Raw genomic sequence first — 23,028 nt, forward strand, 5'->3', positions numbered from 1 at the left:
CACACACTTCTGCATGAGACCTGGAGCTACTTCAGCCTCTAGTTTTTCTAGATTCCTTTTCAGGATCTTGGGATCGTGCCTAGTGCTCCTATGATTATGGGTACGATTTCCACTGGCATATCCCATATCCTTCTTATTTCTATTTTCAGATCTTGATACTTATCCATTTTTTCCCTCTCTTTCTCTTCTTCAACTCTGGTGTCCCATGGTATTGCGACATCATGAGTGATACTTTCTTCTTGATTTTGTCAATCAACGTCACGTCTGGTCTATTTGCACGTATCACCCTATCCGTTCTGATACCATAGTCCAGAGGATCTTTGCCTGATCGTTTTCTATCACTCCCTCAGGTTGTGCTCGTACCACTTATTACTGCAAGGTAGCTGATGTTTCTTGCACAGGCTCCAGTGGAGGGCTTTTGCCACTGAATCATGCCTCTTTTTGTACTGGTTCTGTGCAAGTGCCGGGCATTCACTTGCTATGTGGTTTATGGTTTCATTTTTCGTATTGCACTTCCTACATATGGGAGAGATGTTATTTCCGTCTATCGTACTTTGAACATATCTGGTTCTTAGGGCCTGATCTTGTGCCGCTGTTATCATTCCTTCAGTTCCTTCTTTAGCTCTCCCCTCTGTAGCCATTGCCAATTGTCATCGCTGGCTATTCTTTAGTCTGTCTCATGTATGGGCCCGTGCATTGGTTTGTTGTGCCAGTCCTCTGTTCTCTCTGTCTTTCTCCGTCTCTGTATATTTCTGGGTCTTCGTCTACTTTTATTAGTCCTTCTTCCCATGCACTCTTTAGCCACTCGTCTTCACTGGTTTTCAGATATTGCCCCAGTGCTCTGTTTTCAATGTTTGACGCAGTCCTCTATACTTAGTAGTCCTCTCCCTCCTTCCTTTCGTGTTATGTATAGTCTGTCCGTATTTGCTCTTGGGTGTAGTGCTTTGTGTATTGTCATTTGTTTCCTGGTTTTCTGATCTATGCTGCGGAGTTCTGCCTTCGTCCATTCCACTATTCCTGCGCTGTATCTATTATTATTATTATTATTATTATTATTATATTATTATTATTATTATTGTAGAAACAAATCCACAGTTATGTAAATGTACATATATTTCAGTTTAAAAACAGGAAAGATAGCTTCGGGAATCTGTTCGGTTCCCCTTGCTGTTTTTAACTGAAATATATGTACATTTACATAACTGTGGATTCGTTTCTCCATTTGAATACTCGTGCTACTATGAGGATTTTTTAATTATTATTATTATTATTATTATTATTATTATTATTATTATTATTATTATTATTATTATTATTATTATTATTATTATTATTCAGATGAACCATATTCATTTGGAACAAGCCCTCAAGGACCATTGAAATCTAAGCTACCCAAAAATATGGTGTTCATTTGAAAGAAGTAACAGAAGGTAATAGGAAAGCGGAAAGAAGAGACCAGTTATTAGAAAAGAAAAAAGTAAATTAACAAATTAATAACTAGAACAAAATGAGAGCAAATTATTGGTAGAGAAAGAGAATTGCCTTCGGATGGTTATGCTTTGCATTCCCGCTTGAACTTTTGGTGTTCAAATTGCACATCGTCCTCAGGGATGACTGTTCACGTAAATTTTCCACAAGCAGACTAAAAATTCTTTCATCTTATCTAAGGCAGATAACCATGAATCATGTGTCCCAAATAACTTTACTACATACCAATTCAATGAAGGAGTCAGAGGAACATGATGAATGATCACCTAGTTTAAAGTCTGCTTTTGCCGGCAATGTTGGTTTAATCACTGATTCCCTCCATTTTGAATGGTATGATATCGTTATTGATTTTCGATTCACGAACTTCATTCTATAGCTATCACTTTAAGGTCAGTGATAATTTTATAGCTACTTTCTGAAACTGAAACTACAGCAATATCTTTATTTTGGATTCACGAACTTCATTCTATAACTGTCACCTTAAGGTTAGAGATAATTTTATAATTACTTTCTGAAACTGAAGGTACAGCAATATCTTTATTTTGGATTCACGAACTTCATTCTATAGCCATATACTGATCAATTTAAGGTCAGTGATAATTTTATGATTATTTTCTGCAACTGAAGGTACAGCAATAACTTTATATATCTTTATAATAATAAGACAAAAAAATACACATCAACCTTAAATTTGTTTTAGGTTGAATGCTTACAATTTTTTATCATTTTTATGACGACAAAAAGCAGCAAGTATAAATGAACACAGCATGGCAACTCTTAAGAATTGGATCTAAAATAGAATTGCTGTTATATGTCTGTGCGTGTAATGATGCATTTGGTATAAAAGTAACTTTCCATTGTATGGGAAGAAGTCCTCTAAGAATTTTAATATTGGCTAGTCAGAAAAAACTGAAAAATTCTACGTCTACTTTTTTATCTTTTTTTTCTACTAGGTAACAAGAGCACTGGACAAATGGGCGTTTATTTTAGTATGCTACAGCTACAGCAATTAACTATTTTTTTGCTCTTGTATTTATGAGGTAGCGCATGTTCCACGACAACCCATAAACGCAACAGTTGATTCGCCCTTTATGTGCAAAAAATGTCCTTTCACATAGTGTTTGATCATTATATACCACACGTTACCCCTGTATCCATTCCAGCATACTTGCTTCTCTAGAAAAACGGAAAGGAAAAACTTTACGGCTTAATTTTTGTCTCTGTTTTATGTCATGGACGGTTGGTCGAGTGGTTTTCGCGTTCGGCCACCAATCCGGTGGTCCGAAGTTCGATTCTCGGCCCAGCCAACGCGGAATCAGAGGAATTTATTTCTGGGGATAGAAATTCATTTCTCGATATGATGTGGTTCGGATCCCACAATAAGCTGCAGGTCCCGTTGCTAGATAACCAATTGGTTCCTAGCCACGTAAAAATAGAAGGTAGCGCGAGTTGGGCTGATGTCTTGGCCTTGTCAAAAGAAATACAAGAGACTTGTTGAGTTGAATATAGAAATTAGGCCAAAGGCAAAGCGCTGGGACCTATGAGGTCATTCAGTGTTGAAGTGGAAATTGATAGTAAAAGGTTTGAAAGGTGTAACGGGAGCAAAACCTCGTAGTTGCCCTATGAATCAAATACTATTAGGAGAGGGTGGAAAGTAAGATGAAGAAAAAGAGTATGAAAGGAGGTACAGTAAAAAGAACGAAAGTGGTTGCTGCTAGGGGCCGAAGGCACGCTGCAAAGAACCTTAAGTAATACCTACAGTGCACTGCATGAGGTCCACTGACGGCACTAACCCCCTTACGTGGACAAGAGACTCGTTTAAAGTATTATAAATGCGCAGCGGCAATGAGCGAATGAGTCCGGTTTTCAAATAGGTTGTCCCCGTAGGAAGATAATGCCGCCAGTGCACCTCACGCGGTGCACTGTAGGGATTAATCAAGGTTCTTCGCATCGTCCCTTCGGCCCATAGCTGCAACACCTTCCATTTCACCGTACCTCCTAACAATTGGTTCAGCGCTGAATGACCTCATAGTCCCCAGCGCTTATCCCTTGACCTAAATTCTATATTCTTTTCAATTAGGTTGTGTTATGAAGCTAGTGTCTATAAGAATTCCGCCTCATAACCTAGAATACAAGTGCTTGGGGCTTATAGATAAAACAGAAGTAAAAAAAATCCGTATTCAAATCAAATTAGCATATCTCTTTAAAAGACAATAAGAGATTTCTAAAAACCGAACAGTCTTTTATTCTCCCGTTAGTTTTCTACGACGAGATACAAACAGAAGCTGTGAAGAATGTCACTGTTGGCTTGAAATAATACTGGTAGTCTTAGACACGAAGATATGTCGTTCAATTGTATTCCACAGAGGAAAACGTAAAATAGACTTTCGTTAATAAACGCTCCAAGAAGAGGTCGACCGGTTGACGAATACAATTGAATTATATATCTTCGTGCCTAAGAAGACTACCAGTATTATTTCTATTTCTAACCTACTGTGACAGTTTTGTAACCTTCTGTGTGTAAATCTTAGCATAGAAAACTAACGGGAGAGAGAGAAAGATTGGTTTTTAAAGATCTCTCATTGTCATATCTGCTTGTCCGATCCATAAGGGACTGGGCATGTGAAATTGCTTCAAAATATTTAAAAACTGAAACTTATGGGTACTACAGGACTACAAATGCACCATGACGACAAGGAAATTCATCCACATCAGGTTAAAGCACCACACTTCTCAAGCCATTATAATAAGAGCTGCCTGTTACTACTTTTTTTACAATATCCCACCTGACTATAAGATTGTATAAGAGGCGCCCAAATTCCACTACGCCAAAATGAGAAATATGAATAAAATATAATCCAGAGAAGCCTTTCAAGATTTCAGCCTTGAACCACGTAGTAAATGAGACATAGTAAAATTTATAATAAAAAAAAAAACAAAAAAAAAAAAAAAAGTGTGGTAAAGTCTCAACTCTGAGAGCGATACGACAGAAACCTGGATTTAGCACTTCTTCAGTCATTCATTATTCATTCTACAACAATCGCTCGCGATGTGAGGACTTGATTTTTCTTATTCCTCTCTTTCGCTTTCATTTTATTCCTTCCTCTACCAGCTCTACCCCTTACATTCGTTGCCCTCCCTTCCCTCATCAAGGAACCCGTAGAATACATGCAATTTAGACAGAAGGACAAGCGCTGGGAACTATGAGGTCATTCAGCGCTGGAAGGAAAACTGAGAGCAAGGGGCTTAAAAGGTGTAACAGGAGAAAACCTCAAAGCAGTTGCACTATGAATCAATTGTTAGAAGAGGGTGGAAAGTAAGATGGAAGAAAGAGAATATGAAATGAGGTACAGTTAATGGAATGAAAGGGGTTGCAGCTAGTGGCTGGAGTGACACGCAAAGAACCGTAAGCAATGTCTACAGTGCACCGCATGAGGTGCACTGACGATACTACCAACCCTACTGGGTCGTAGGAGGGATCCTTAGAGCCATCTGGCGAGTCTAACAATGTCAAACTTTTTTACTTTAGAGATTCCTGGCGTCAAGTGAATATTGTCAGATAAAAACATCTCTGTATATAATATTTGAGAAGGTATTTTCTATCAACGCTTATTAATTATCAATGAAGTAAGATGACTTTCACCAAATATTTTGACCGAGTTATTTTTCAAATGAACTTCGTTTGATTAATGCTTGCTCAATCATACTTTTAACGACTTAAACTGGATTCGCATTTTACTGGATTCGCTCTCTATCTCTATCTCTCTCTCTCTCTCTCTCTCTCTCTCTCTCTAAATACCCCTTATCATCAATTTTCTGTGCCAACGGATAGTTGAGAGTTTATAATGAAAAGGATAGCAAGGTTTGACGTAACGACCATAATGATGGTAAATTTTTCCAAAAAAGTTTTCTGTTAATAGCAAGGCCAAGAGAGACAAGTTCTGCCCAATTGGCTGGAGTCGTCTCCCACCTGGGGTAACTACGTAGGCGATGACGTATCTTACAGGTATCTGCTCAAGGTCGTTTTCTTTACGGCAAATCGCCTGCTGAAGCAATAAGGAGGTAGGCAAAGCTCCGCCTACTTGGGGGATTTGGGGGTAAATGAAGAGACCTCGTTCTCTTGGCCTTGGTCAATAGTATCCTTGGTGCGTCAGGTATTACCGTAATGATAAGGGGTCGTCTGTCGGCTGCCACGTATACAAAATGGAGTGTTGACAATAGATTAAGGATCAATCTCATTAGGTAAAGGAATCTTCATAACACACATGCAAAAAGCACACGCATACTGGTCAACCAATCAATCAATGTATATATCTCTCTATCATACCATCTATTACTTTGTCTCTGTCTCCCCCTTGGAATATATATATATATATATATATATATATATATATATATATATATTATATATATATATATATATATATACATATATATATATATGTGTGTGTGCATATATATATACATATATATATACATACATATATATATATATAAATATAGTATATATATATATATATATATATATATATATATTATATATATATTCTATGTGTGTGTGTGTGTCTCACCATTATCCAATCAATAATAACTACATTCGTTTTAGTAATGAAGTCGTTATCTATGCAAAATATATCTTTATAAAAAATAAAATTGGGACGTTCATTTTTTACAATTGCTTAACAGATCATAATAATAATAATAATAATAATAATAATAATAATAATAATAATAATAATAATAATAATAATTATTATTATTATTATTACTATTTCAGACTGCATGCTTCTGTACGTACTCTGCCCACACTAGCCATACGATCGCGTTGTAGCGTCATGGGAATTAGTGTTAATTATATACTGTTTAGTAGGTTAAACTGTGTGATTTAATTTTGGTTACCTTATTTTACATGCTCGTAGTCAACACGTCGATACGAGGGCTAAAAAATTTAAGAGATCGTGATAATAGATACGTGAGTAGGCTGAAGATCATACGCTCATTAGCCTTCTTCTATTTATATATAACTTAAGAAAATACAGCAATAATTAAATGAACACAGAATCTACAAAAACCAACTTGTATATTACATCCAATATTACTCAATATAATAAACAGGAAAAGGAGGGGCGGCGACGGGGATGTGAGGAAAGTGGGTTGAGGGAGGGATGAGGAGGGTAAGGGAGAGGGAGGGAGGGAGGTAAGAAGGAACAGTATGGAGATAAAGGACGTTCGAATGCATAGGTTGGCGATGCTTGGCAACACCAAGGAAGACAAAAGTAAACGCCTTAACTAACACCAATTAACATTGCACGATATTACCAAAAATTAGCGGGAGGTGTCTTGTACACTGTGTTGAAGTACCATTTAGATAAAATAATTAGTTAAAAAGGTATTTGAAAAAAACGATAAATGGGTTCCTGAAATGGATAGTAGACACGTGGATATCTCGGGATCAAGGTAGAACAGAGATTAAGCATTTAGGAACAGTCCCCTCAACACGTTTTCCTATTCCGGATCCTTTTATCTGTTTTCTTTTTACTCATGATTATGCTCAAAGACAATGGCGTGGTTGAACCTCTGAGATTTTTCCTCCGCCAGGAAGGTGTAACAGGAGGAAAACCTCGCAGTTGCACTAAGAAACAATTGTCAGGAGAGGGTCATTGATATGATATGCACGTGTTATTTTCTCGAGGATGAATACACTTTTTCTCAAAATACTACCTCTACACTTAGGATCAGGTGGGAGCTCGTCATGAATTTGAATGCCTTTAAATTGAGACACGAGACAACACAATTATTCTAAATGTATTATGTAGATATATATGCTATACATTTAGAATTTCTCCTAAAATAAGTCTAATGACTCGTGTCTCAATATACAGGCATGCACGTATATATATATATATATATATATATATATATATATATATATATATACAGTATATAAATATATATATATATATATATATATATATATATATATATATATAGAGAGAGAGAGGAGAGAGAGAGAGAGAGAGAGAGAGAGAGAGACAGAGAGAGAGAGAGAGAGAGAGACGAGACATTAGACTTATTTTAGGAGAAATTCTAAATGTACATCATATATATATATATATATATATATATATATATATTATATATATATATGTATGTATATATATATATTTTACATATATATATATATATATATATATAATTAGAATGTACAGTGAAGCACATTTAACCAAACTCCAAAACAACGAATCCTTGAGCGCTACACTCTCTCCAAAACAACGGGATCCTTGAACGTCGACAGGGATTTGCAGGGGAGAGTGGCGTTAACTTATATCCTCTCGTGGTATGCTGTGTGGTTAAAGGCACTTCACTGTACGTCTTGATTTCTGGGTTCCAGTTCATGCCCGGGCAGGCAACGAATTATCATCAGCTAAATATTCCCTTTCAGTTAACAAATATGGAAAACATATTAATTCTGAGGGTGCGTGAATTAGATATCAAGGACATTTGGAGCTTAATGCGTATATATATATATATATATATATATATATATATAATATATATATATATATACATATATATATATATATATATATATATATATATATATATATATATATATATATATATATATATATATATATATATATATATATTATATATATATATATATATATATATATGAATAACTTGATCACGAAGTATATAAAACGTGATGCTATGCATAAATAAAGGTTTTTGCCACGAAGGAAAAATGAAAAGCGAGATAGCAAAGCACTTTCGGTCTGATGGCACAGAGGAAAAACATAGTCAAAGTAGGCTTAATATCCAAACTGACATTACAAGATTACCAATAAGGTCGATTTCACTCTACAGAAACGAGGAAACCCGCCCTGAGGGCAGGATAGCGAATTTTTAAAGGCCAGCCACACCTTGGAGGAATCACACACGTGTTTCAACAGATGATTCATCCAGAAAACAATACATTTTGAAAAAACTAGGAGGCAAATATACAACTTATTACCATGAAATTTAACAAAAATGTTTCCCCCCCTAAAAAATTATTAATAAAAAAAAGACGAAAAAAAGATCTAAATAATAGAGCGAAGCAATAGAGAGAGAGAGAGAGAGAGAAGAGAGAGAGAGAGAGAGAAGAAGAGAGGAGAACAAGAGAGAGAGAGAGGAAGAGAGAGTAGAGAGAAATAATAACTATATAGCATGTGGGACTAATTAATTAGTAGTTCATTTATTTTAAGGTCCTTCATAAACATTTTACAAATATACGGGTCAAAATGGTACAATCCCACACTAAATTTATTTGGTTTGTTTTTATTTAGTATGGTATAATTGCTGATTCCAGAAAATTTCTTGAAACATAATCATTAGACTAGCAATTACAGAGGTCTCGCCCCAATTAATTAATACAATGAGATTTTTCACTCAGATGATAAACAGTGCATTTGAAGTTTTGGGCTGTTCTACCTGAATACATATGCTGCTTAAAACGTACATATAAATTTTTAACTAGACTGTCCAACGTAAAAAGATGGGCAATCCTTACAAGGAATTTTGTAAATGATGTTGTTATTTGTTAGGGGACTATTCTTAATTAGCATATCTTTAATGGTATTGTTATAAGAGAACACATCATTAACATTAAACAATTTAAATGTTGATTTTATGGTTTCAAATCCACGCAAGTAAGGCAAGCTTAGTACATTTTTAGGCATTTCTTTTCAGTACTAGCAACACTATAAAAAATTTTTGTGAGCTTTTGATAACGTAAATCAATATATGAGGTGGGTAGCAGAGATCGTTTCTTTTTGTTTTTTTATGTATTGTAATTTCTTGGTTCAAGATTTTGTGGACTTCGTTGATACCGCAAAGCACGTAAGGAACATAGAGGACGAAAATTTAAATTTTGATATTAAGATTTTCCTGCACCATGCCTCCTTTTAAACATGGCGGATAAAGATTTCTCCGGTTTCTTGGCTTTATATATACATACATACTATTCATACAATACATACATACACACACACACACACACACACACACACACACATATATATATATATATATATATATAATATATATATATATATATATATATATATATATATTATATATATAAAGCCGAAACCGGTTAGGATCTACACCCTGTCTCTTACTTTTTACCTGTGGATATGGTGTGATAAATGAATGCACCGTGCTAAAGTGGATTATAATAATCGTAATACATTATATATATTTTCATTTATATATATTAATTAATATATATATATATTATATATATATATTTATATATACAGACACACATATATATCTATAAATATAATATTATATGTATATATATATATATATATATATATATATATATATATATATATATATATATATACCATTATATAAATATGATTGCGAAAATATTCAGTTAAAACAGAATTCCGTGTAATAAAAGGAGACATATAAATGCCAACATGTAGAAAGTAAATGCTATATTTCAGATACTAACTGCCTCTCTCTCCAGGCAGAAAATGAATCACAGGAGTTACAGATAAAGTAATATTTATACTAAGAGGTTCGTCCAGATGTCAGCAATCACTTCACCCTAGTTGACAATTTCTCTTTAATCTTCTCAATCGTTGGTTGGAGGAAGATTAAATCTATAATATCTGAGTCCCACGCTCCTTTTGAGAGATACATCGTGTTTCTTGTTTAATTAAAGCTCATTCTACCATCTGGCTTTTGAACGGACAATTGCTGCTATAAATTATATGTGACAAATACCAGTTTATTCTGTGATTATGGTTATTTTGTAATAAACTTTCACACACACACCACACACACACACACACCTATATATATATATATATATATATATATATACGTATATATATATATATATATATATATATATATATAATATATATATATATATAGGTAATATATATATATATATATATAGATACATATATATATATATATATAATATATATATTATATATGTGTATGTATGTATGTATGTGTGTGTGTATATATGTGTGTGTGTTTATTTCCCGTCGGTTATTTAGGTGCATAGACCCATTCGAAAACAAACATTCGCTGCTAGATGTTTGGAATCTTGGACTGGAAGAGCTCTCGTGAGGAGAATTGCGAATAACTGTTTGTCAAACTGAATAATTCTTTTTTTTTTTTTTATTGATTATTTGAAATCCCAGTCACTTTTCGTCAAGAATCTTCGTCACCCAGACAGTGACCCCAAATAATAAAATAATGTGAAAATGGAGTCTGTCAAACTTTTTTTTTTAAAATTTATCACAAAATATCGTTACGGGATCGTCGTTCAGTTTAACTTTACAAACTCGCACCCCACCCCCTTCATCCCCCCCGCCCCCCGACCCCGGCCCCCGCCCCCAACCAAAAACCCCCTCCCACACCCAACTTCCTGTGACATCATGCTCCTATTGCCCATATTGTTTTTGTTTTCGAAATTTAAAGCACAGTGAGATAAAAATTCTGGAACGAAGGTAGGTTCGAAAACATTACAGACTGAAGACCTTACAAACTGAAGTTGTGAATTATGAATTAAGTAGTGCGTGCTACTTCAAGGGAAACAGGCACCGACAAAGAAATAAATAATATGAATAGGAGAAGCAAGCTACTGCTGAATAAATGAGATCTAGTTTGTTTAGACGATTAATTATCTGCATATTTCTAACAGCCACACAAAAAGAATTGTTCCAGTTTGTGAAGGACGAAACAGTTAAGTGATAAATGTATTATCGTTGTCGCAGCAAATAAAGGAGGATTGACAAACACTTTCTGACTTTAAGGTCAATTCTAATAATACGTACTTAAGTGGAGCAAATGAAATCTGGAAGTGGAATGTAATTACAAGTACAATTATATATCTAGAGTCATTGATCAATCGTACATTCTCAAAGTACTCTTTGATAGTGCAAATATATTTTAAACGAAATGTTTTAGCAGCATAAAATGTTTTTAAAGGAAATTTTTGGTAACACAAAATATTCCAAAGTAAATGTTTTGGTGTTGCAAAACTTTTTATAAGGAAATATTTTGGTAATACAAATATTTTTCAAAAGATAACGCATTGGTAATATAACGACTGTTTAAAGGATGTGTTTATGCAGTACAAAAATGTTTTAGAGAAAATGATTTGATAGCAAAATTTTTATGAAAGAAAATGTTTTGATCCAAAAAGTATTTAGAGAAAATGTTTTGCTAACATAAATTTTTCGTCATGTAAAATTAGGCTGGTCATTCGTCAGGACTGTAAAATGATTAGGGCAATATACCACAATAAAAACTTGCATTGCAGAGGTTGACTTACAAACTGTGAGAAGAATATGATTGGTCACGTTAAGGAAAAAGGTTAATGTTCCTAAAAATAATGAGTTTGCCTGCCCTAGAGTCATCACAGTGACAACTAAAAAAAAAGAAGAAAAATAAAGATAATTTATCTTCGGCGAGCGATGAATTCTTTGCCCATTTGTAATGTTAGTCAAGGACTTATTCGAGCTTATTAACCTTTCATACTTATTCCTTCTTTATCAGTGCCTGAATAATAATAATAATAATAATAATAATAATAATAATAATAATAATAATAATAATAATAATAATAATAATAATAATAAAAATAATAACAAAATTGATAAGCATCTCATAATCACATGAGTCACTAATATGGCGAAGAAATGTAGTGGTATTAAATGGAAATATATATATATATATATTAGATTATATATATATATATATATATATTTAATATTTAAAAATTAAATAATTTAATTTATATATATATATATATATATATACAGCGTTATATATATATATATATATTGATATTATATAATATATATATATTACATATATATATATACAACACACACCACATATATATATATATATATATATATATATAATATATATATATATATATATATATAATTTATATTATATACGTTATATATTTATATAAACAGAAGTTTTCGGAAATGCTTGTTCATCTTTATAGGGCTATAGGGAGAATAGAGCAACTTTTCGAAAGCTCTTGTTTTATATATATATATATCTATATATATATATATATATATATATCTACACACATATATATATATAATTATATATATATATTCTATATATATATACTATTATATATATATATATATATATATATATATTATATATATATATTATCACTGGATTTCTTCACCATTTAGTGACTCATGTGATTATGAAATTATTATTATTATTATTATTATTATTATTATTATTATTATTATTGTTATTATTATTATTATCTATTAAAAAAACCATTACCATAAGATATAGTTAGACAATTGCTAAAGAGAAAATAAAAGTTAAGGTTACGAAGTCAGAATAAGTCCCTGACTGACCATTCAAATGGACGAAAGGTAAAGAATTCATTGCTCGTCGAAGACAAATGGCCTCCTTTTTTTTTTTTGTCACTGCGATGAATCTGGGACAGGTGAACTCATTATTGTCAGGAACATTATCCTTCATTCTTAACGTGACCAATCATTCTTCTCAGTTTGTAATTTGCCCTTATCATTATACAGCCCTGATGAAAGACCAGCCTTAATTTTTTACATTACAATAGAAATCTATGTTAGCAAACCATTCATTAATAAATTTTTTTGCTACCAAATCATTTTTTCTAAAGCATTTTTTGTAATGTATAAACACATTCTTTAAACAGCTGTTGTATTACCATAAAATATTATCTTTTGAAAAATATTTGAATTACCATATATGTATATATATATATATATATAAATATATATATATATATATATATATATATATATATATATATATATATATATTAAAAGTAAGATAATCTTCGCTTTTAATTATAAATAACCAACTTAGAGAAGACTTATTTGATATTCAGCGTAAATGAGTAGGACAGTACCTTTGGAAGAAATGGCTAATGTAAGTTTTACCTAGTAAAAGAAATGAACCGTTCGTCTTCAAAAAGATGACGAATGGATCTATCAGAAAATTAGACGTCATGTTCGGCTTCTGCCAATAAGTCAATTAGCCGATCTTTCCCCCTTCTCTCGGATTTTCATGGTTTTATATTTTTAGTCTAGACCATCTGTCAATACGTAGTTCTCATTGAAATGCATTTATTGCATTATGTTTCCACTGCATCAGCTCGTTCGTTGACAAACTGCATGTAAAGACTTGAGTATGTTTACATGCATTATGTTCGTAGGGAGTATTACGTATATGATTTAGTTATTGGTGAAGTCCACGATGATGTAACGTTTTCATATATATATATATATATATATATATATATATATTATATATATATATATATATATATATATAATTTTTTACTTACATCATCTTGGATTTCTTCACCAATAACTGAGTCATATCCGTAACGCTCCCTACGAACATAATGCTTGCAATCAACGATCGAGCTGATGCATACAGCAAGCAAAATCCAATATTTGCACAATCATAAGAACTACGTATTGACAGCTGATCTAGACTAAAATAACATAAAGGAGGCGAACTCATGAAAAACTGAGCGAAGGGTAAAGACTTATTGGCAGCAGCAGAACATGATGTCTAACAATCTGATAGAGCCGCTCGTCATCTTTTTGATGAAGAATGGTTTAGGTAGCCTCTTCGTACATTAGTATGTGGTTCACTGATTTTAGCCAGTTCTTCCGAAGGGGTACCACAGTCTTCCTCATTTACGCTGAAAATCAAGTCAATTTTCTGTGTGTTGGTTATCTATATTTGAACAGGTTATCTTACTTTTAATACGCTTACAATGAACATTCATAATCGACTCTTATTTTTCTAACACTGGACTTTTCTCGTACTTCGCTCTCCCGTGATTCAGAAAATCAGATTGAGTAAATTAGGGCAGTAGCTCAAGAGCCCCATTTGCCAGTGTATATAAATTACTAATGAACATCATTTCCAGCGGCAAGAATAGGAAAAAAAAATCCACCAGCATTACGGCCTGCGTGACGTTTACGTTAAAACAAAAAAGGCTTCGTCTATCTTTTACAGCATTAGCATTTAGACGTATTCCCAACAGCCAACTAGTGGCTAAGAGAAAGTCTCCGCAGATACCATTTTCCCCATGTATGTTCCTCGAAGGTGTTATTACATTCATTACCAGTATACCTGTTCATGAGTACTCTGCAATCAACACCGCTATTATCTTCTAGTCGTAGTCCCGGCTGGCAATTTATAGCTATGAAAAATTTCCTTGATAATTTACTCCTCAGATACATATTTAAAGAAGCCACGCATTGTGTTAATGACCACTGTCATTAACATCACTATCGTATTCTAGCCGTATTTCCGAACAGGTGATTTATTCCCTTACAAATTTTCGTTGGTATCATTTTCATCATTTTCATCATTTTTCTTCCATGCTTCTTGGATTAATCAGGCATTGTGTTACGCTACCAGTATAGCTGTTAATGACTACTGTGTAATTAACATTACTATTGCAGTTTTTTATTTGATTTCTCTTGGACAGAGATCAACGAAGTATGCTTCTTGACTCACGCACTCTTTCAAATTTCTCGGACCAAATTAAACATAATAGGGTTGCAGTCACGAAATATTCCCTAGACTTTGGTGAAGACTGAGGAATCTGGAACATTCTGTAAAGGCCCATTGTCCTTTCTATGAACCCATGTTGAAAAATCTGACACATGGTGACAGGAGAAAAGCATTGGTCTAGAAACCTAATCGTCCCTCTATGGACCCAGGTTAAAAAATCTGGGCCATGGTGACAGTTGACGATCGTGGGTCACATACAGAGCTGGAGGAAAACATTGGTCTAGAAACCTCATCGTCCCTCTGGGAACCCAAGTTAAAAAAGTCTGGCCCATAGTAACAGTTGACAATAGTAGGTCACATACAGAGCAGGAGGGAAGCACTGGTCTAGAAAACTCATAGTCCCTCTATGGAACCAAATTGAAAAGTCTGGCACATGGTGGCAGTTGACAATAGTTGGATACATCCAAAGCAGGAGAAAAACAAGGGCTCAAAAACCTAATCGTCCCTCTATTGACCCAAATTGAAGAATCTAGCCCATGGTGACATTTGACAATAGCGGGTCACATACAGAAACCTCATCGTCCCTCTGGGAATCTGGGAACTCAAGATGAAAAATCTGGCACATGGTGACAGTTGACAATCGTGGGTCATATTCAGAAATGGAGAAAAGCATTGGTCTAGAAACTTCATCCCCAATACAAACCCAGAAACAACGCTGGACGGTATCATCTGGAGCAACATGATTACTAATTACATGACGTGCACTTGACTCAACCTTTTTTTTTACTTTTCTGTCCTCTTCTCCCTTTCCATTGTTGTAATATTTTTTAATCTTGACTTTTTCTATGAACTTCATCTCACTGCTGCCAATAACTGCATTTTTCTGGCAACTACAGTTTTTGTCCCATTTTGCTACCATTCTTTATTTATTTCACTCCATACGGACATTCTATTTAGTAGACGTCTGTTATGAAAGCCACTGAGCCTTAGACGAGTTTCCCGAGATTTTGTAAACATAAAAAACCTAGTAAGCACTTAGAGAGCCTATGCCTTCATCACTGGCAGACCTTTAGCCCGTGATTCGCTCATCTCCGATTCATTCTTTGGTATGATTAACCCTGTTTCCTTCATAGATTGTGCCTTGCTTGATTTCCAGAATAGTCTGTTTTCGTAACTCTGTTTTAAACCAGTAGTCTCTGCTAATTTACAAATACGTCTTTTGTATGGGTGATTGGTATGAACATTGTCTTCCAGAGTGGCCACGCTACATTTTAGACGTAGCCCAGGGAGGTTACGCTTAGGGTTTACCATATATATATATAATATATAGGTATATATATATATATATATATATATATATACATACTATATATATATATATATATATGTGTGTGTGTGTGTGTGTGTGTGTGTGTGTGTGTGTGTGTCTGTGTCTGTGTGTGTGTCTGTGTGTATTTGTATGTGTATATTTCCTGGACCACGTCTCCCTGTAACATAAAAAAAAAATCATCCCATCTTATCCGTACACGACACAATAAATAGTTCGGTCTCTCACTTCTTTGCAGTTACAAGAAACAATTGTAACTTAAAGAGCCTTATTAACTGTCAATAAACACGGAAGTTATTAAGAGGAACATTTCATCATTACTATCATTACTTGTGTTATGAATCAATACGACTATCTAAAAATCGTGTTTCATGCATGATTTTAATATCTAGACTTGAATGAAAAAATAATAATGTTGGGTATAAAGCTGAATGATGGAATCGTTCACTAACAAACAGTAAATAGGCGTAATAATAAACAGAGAGATAACAGAGACGTTAAAGTAACAAGGTAGACTATGGTCTCCTACAGACAGACAGAAAGAATATAAAACCAGAAATATATATTTAAAGTAATGGCTAGCCACTTGAGTAGGAGGGCAGCCCTTCTTCCGTGATCTAAGATTATATTGATGTTCAGCAAAGTTACCCTTTGGACTCATGTCGGTGCACAGAACTTAGAGACATGACTCGCTCATATTTTGTTCGTGAGTGAATCCCTTCATTTGTCACGACAGAATTCCTTTCTTGAATGTTTTTCCTAATATTGGACTGAATGCATATTAAGCGACCCTAGACCCAGCCTTTACTGCTGCCAACTATTTCTCCTTCAGCTCCCCGGGGGGCGGGGTATTGCCTTCAGTGCACCTTACGCGGGGAATTGTAGGCGCTACTTAAGGTTTATTGCAGCGTCCCTTCGGCCCCCAGCTGCAACCCCTTTCATTCATTTTACTGTGCCTCCGTTCTTATTCTCTTTCTTCTATCTTAATTTCCATCCTCTCATGACAATTGATTCATAGTACAACTGCGAGGTTTTCTTTCTGTTACACCTTTGAACTTCTACTCTCAATTTCCCTTTCAGCGCTGAATGACCTCAAGGGTCTCAGTGCTAGGCCTTTTGCTTAAAATCTATATTCTACTCTATTCCATAGAACAATGGGTATCGATGCCTTATCACAATCATCAATCATTAACCTCTTTTCTCTTGTTAACCTTGTCTTGGTCAACAGTGACCTCTAACCTGATATGAATTGGTCAGCCCCCAATTCTAACAACTTTGACTATGACCCACGAGTGTCATTAACCATTTGACGACAACTCATTATCAGATCTAGATTTAGACCTTATTCTGGAGTTGAATTAGTTTAAGTAACTTGTCAACTGGTCCTCGAACATGGACACACTTCTTGAGAAATCTCATAAAATTGATTTCATAGATATGACTTGGTTATCGATCAATGAGTTTATTGTTCTAACGTCATCGAATAACAAGAAACAATCAAGCAATTTATTTCTACGCTTTTATGAGAACGAACCGATCCGGTTAACCTCTGGGAAGTCTGCAGCCTTGAGCTTCTAAGGTTAGACAAATCCATTTTTTTTCTTTTACCCGGCTCAAAGTTATTTTCTATAATATCATGAGATAAAAAAAAAAAAAAAAAAACAGTTCTTCGAGAGAAAATCTTTAAAAAGTAATTGCTAAGTGGGTCACTAGCTAAACAAATAATTTCCAACTAGCACAAGACCTATATTCGAGCAGAATAATTTTGAAAAAACGCTAGGAAGGCGCCACTGATGAAATTTGGCGAGCAAGACATTGATGAAACTTTAACAGATTTAACATAGCGTAGAGTAGGTTAATCAGTGTGTAAAAAGGCCAAGAGAAAAAAATCTTTGCTCGAAAGGGTCATACACAGAACAAGTAATTGCTGCTGCATGTCAAGAAAGCAGTTTATCGAGTAGGCATAAACACAGTAAATAATATCCTACAATACGAGAGTACAATTTACTTCCATCAAAATCCAGGACAAAATAATGAATTAGGAAACGTAATCTACAACAAGACAATTCATGACATTACAGAAACAAATCCACAGTTATGTATATATACTCATATATTTGGTGATAAATCTGTACAGAGAGCCTCCTTGAATCTGTTCGAGTCCCCTTTTCCAACAGACTCCCGAAAGCTATCTGTATAGATTTATCTTCAAATATGATACAAATACATCACTGCGGATTTGTTTCTCCATTTCAGGACTCATGCTACTATGAGTATTTTTTTAATCGTGATAACGTTATCATTAATTATTACACACATATTATATATATATATATATATATATATATAAATATATATATATATAATATATATATATATATATATATATATATATATATATATATATATATATATATATATATATATATATAGTCATGACCACTTTTCTCCACGACAGTCAGGTTCGTAAAATACTAAGAGAAACGGGAGTGGAATGGACTGATGGACTGTAACAACCAATGGGGCGGGTGGGTGTAAAAGAAAATACTAAAGTACCTTAGCCTAGTTTATTATACAAAAATTATATTACATATGTACAATGAGTACAGGTTTTAGAAAGCAGACGTCAAAAAAATAAATTACAGTTATCACAACCATACAGAATATAAAATAAACTCTAGTGTTAAAACATTCAAATGCCTTCGAGTTCCAAAGCATCAAATGACAAAATAAGAATATCTAAATCAGCAGCAATACTATCACAGTTATAATAAAACCAGCAGCAATACTTATGCAATAATAAAATATAAACACCACACTTAAAGTCGACAGCAGAATAATACAATACAATAATGAAAGAAACATACAGTGCATAAAAGAAAAGAGCCACATTCTTTTCATTACCAACCGATACTGGTAAACATACAAGAGCCATACACTTGCTCATTACCAACCAATACTAGTAAGCATACACTGAAAACTGTAAGAACCACAATCCAAAATGTTCGATGCGACAGCTTTGAAGCTGCCACAGAAGAATACTTCTTCTGAACAGGGGGCTATATGGGTTAGCCACCACCTCGTCCTCAGGAACTGTATTGATGTCATCCTCAACGGTCAACACCTGCTGCCACAAATCCAAGTCTGTCGTTGCTGTCATCGCCATCCACAAGGCGATACTCCAAAACTGCTGCTGCTGCTGCTGTTCTCGACAGAACATTGTCGAGATCCTGCTCTTCTGCTTTCCAAAACCTGACTAACTCTCGTCACTCACAATGTGACAAAAGTAAACTAGTCTCCCAACCAAAACAAGAGAGGGCAGTTAAGAAATTGAAATAAGGTTGTTTTCAAGTCAAACAACCTGACAATATATATATATATATGTATATTATATATACATATATAATATATATATATATGATATATATATATATATATTATATTTATATATAGATGTATATATATATATATATATATATATATATATATGTATATATATATATATATATATATATAAAATATATGTGTGTATATCTATATGCATGTATATACATATATATATATATATATATATATATATATATATATATATATATATATACATATATATATGAAACGCCTAAGGTTTTTGATTAATAATATATTGTCCATGTGTTCTCTGTGACCTATGGAATGTGGAGAACAGTGAGAAGCGAAGACCCGAGAAAGCTGACAATGAGTTTCTATAAGGTGGCGTGAGATAAAAAATGCTTAGTTAGACAAGTCAATGCACGACAGTTCATGAACTCTTCTCAAAGTGCCTTTGTGAAACTGGATGCAGCTAGAATTGTGAGGCGCTAACAAACTGTGTGTTCGTATGCGCGTGCGCCTCTTCCCTTTAATAGTTTCATACGCAAGTCTATGGGGGGATTTTGATAGAGGCGTCTTCAAGAGAAAGGCAAGATGCCGTGGCGCTCGCCGGGAGTTTTTTTATTAACTGTGTTTATAGTGGTCGGTTGCTTGGGTGAGTGTTAAGATTACTTTAGCCAAAGAGCGGCTTGTTTGTCTGTTTGACATTTTTAAGAATATCCAATATTTAACCTCTGATTGTTAATCTTGTGTGTGTACTTACCGGGTGGATGTTGTTCTGTGTCTTTGAAACAGACGGTTTCTGGCAGAACTGGAATGGAGGGGGACAGAGAGTTCCCCAGATGTGTGTAGACTTTTGGTGACTAATGATGACTACCATACTCTTAGACATTTTTACTGTTCGGGGTTTTTTGGAGTTAGTCTGTAAGACTTGATTACTTGATTGATTATTATTTATTTATTCAATGTGTTAACAAATGTTAATGTTATGATGCGACTCTCTCATTTTCGTTACCTGTTAGAATGGAGAGAAAGAGGTGTCGTGATAGAGAGAGAGATTGCTTATGAGAAGAGGAGAGAGGCTGTGTGTAATACTGTGTGTTGGTTTGCCTTCCGTTCGTGCTGCACCGCTTACCTGATTAAATAATGCGGGAATCTCCCCCATTACATATATATTTATTATCTATTATAATATATATGGTATATATATATATATATATATATATATATATATTTTTATATATATATAATTATACTATATATATATATATATATATATATATAAATATATATATTTTATTTTGATGCGCTTATTAGCCTAGTTAGATTTTAAAAGTTAGATAAACTGACGCAAATGAATGTGTATGAGATAATCCTATCATTGCTTGTAAACGCATGGTATTTGAAATATATGAATCCTTGTTATTGCATAAATTTTTAGAAGGAATTATTTGGACATCTAGTCATCATTCATTTGGCGCTTAGAGCAACGAAAAAAATAAATCTAAAAAAAAAAAGTAAATATGGGCCGAATTTTCTTTGACGCAATCGATTTTTCTGTACAGCGTATAATGTATGAAACTCTCGATGTGCTGCAGTGTGAAACTCTCAGCTACGACCGGGACTCCAAGGGAGCGCTCAATTGCTCCCCAGATGCTGTCAAGTGAAGGCGCATCGACGACGCCTTCGGAATTGGACTCGACGGTGCCAGAAGCACGTTCTTGGCTAACTTTAACCTTCGATAAAATAAAAACTACTAATGCTGGAGGGCTGACTGGAGGGTGGATGATAAACATACCAATTTGCAGCCCTCTAGCCTTAGTAGTTTGTAAGATATGAGGGCGGACGGACAGACAAATAGCCATCTCAATAGTTTTCTTTTACTGAAAACTAAAAGTTGAAAAACTTCAACTGAAAGTTCTGCTGACTTATAGTGAAATTAATTTGTTTTTAAAATATGAGCCCCTTCAACACGGAGGTGCCATTCTTCAGCGATCGAATGTTTTAGAAGCCGACAATTCACGAATCTAGAAGTAGACTAATGAAAGGGTTCTTGTACTGTCTGCTCCAGATCCTTGGACTGAAGGCAGCAATTTTAAGCTTGGAAATGGGAAATCTATAACATTCATTCTAATTTCCAACAATGATTTCTCAACAGAATCTGCTTTTCCATAACTTCTCAAAGCTGAATGCGATCTTTACAGCTACAAGGAGTATTCATAGGGTCAAAATATATGCTCAGTACAGAATATGACAAAACTATTGGCGAGTCAAACCATGGCAATACAAAGTTGAAAAGAAGTTATGGATTTATTGTAGATCATCTTTGAATAGACGAAAAAGGAACATACCTACTTGAAAGAAAATAAGTTTATGATCTACGGTAGATCATCTTTGAATAGACTAAAAAGGAACATACCTACTTGAAAGGAAATAAGTTGAGGATTTATTGTAGATCATATTTGAATAGACTTCAAAGGAAGACCTACCTGAAAAATGAAGGGATATTTTAAGGACTTTCGTCCTTTACGACGAAAAATTGCCGAAAACTGAAAGTACCTAGTCTACGCACGCTAGAAAGAAACATTGATGTTTTCTAGGCATTGACCCCCAAGGTCAACCCGGTGTATAACCACCTTTGCGGCGTGTTTATTACCGTAAAAAACATACACAAAACACTTTAAATATCATAAAGATTATGACCCCCAAGAAAAATTTGTCCTAGATAACGACCTCCGCACTTTGTTTGTTTGGTAGATGGCGGGGGTGGGGGTGGGGCGGGGGGGGGGGGGGGGGGGTATTTTGGGGGGGGGGGGGGGGGGGGGGGGGGGGGGGGCCTGGGGGTTGGGGGGGGGAACGGGTGGGGGGGGGGGGGGGGGGGGGGTGGGGGGGGGGGGGGGGTGGGGGGGGGGGGGGGGGGGGGGGGGGGGGGGGGGGTAGTTTTTGGGGGGGGTTGGGGGGGGGGGGGGGGGGGGGGGGGGGGGGGGGGGGGGGGGGGGGGGGGGGGGGGGGGGGGGGGGGGCTTGGGGGGGGGGGGGGGGGGGGGGGGGGGGGGGGGGGGGGGGGGGGGGGGGGAAACTGGGGGGGGGGGGGTTTTTTGTGGGGGGGGGGGGGGGGGGGGGGGGGGGGGGGGGGGGGGGGGGGGGTTGGGTGGTTACTATGAAGTTCCACAAATTTTAATTTTCATGATTTCCCGTTATGAAGCAATTGATGAAAGCATAATGATTTGATCATGTTCACCTGGTATGCAACGAAAGGTTTTGTATATATATATATAT

General features: G+C 34.9%; 1 protein-coding gene across 1 annotated transcript in view; it reads left to right on the forward strand.

Moving 5' to 3' along the window:
* Positions 1-23,028, forward strand: part of LOC135218135 (uncharacterized) — a 44,101-nt gene that overhangs the window by 5,732 nt on the left and 15,341 nt on the right. The gene's annotated exons all lie outside the window — the stretch shown is intronic.

This window comes from Macrobrachium nipponense, chromosome 9 (genome assembly GCF_015104395.2).
Source record: "Macrobrachium nipponense isolate FS-2020 chromosome 9, ASM1510439v2, whole genome shotgun sequence".
NCBI lineage: Eukaryota > Metazoa > Arthropoda > Malacostraca > Decapoda > Palaemonidae > Macrobrachium > Macrobrachium nipponense.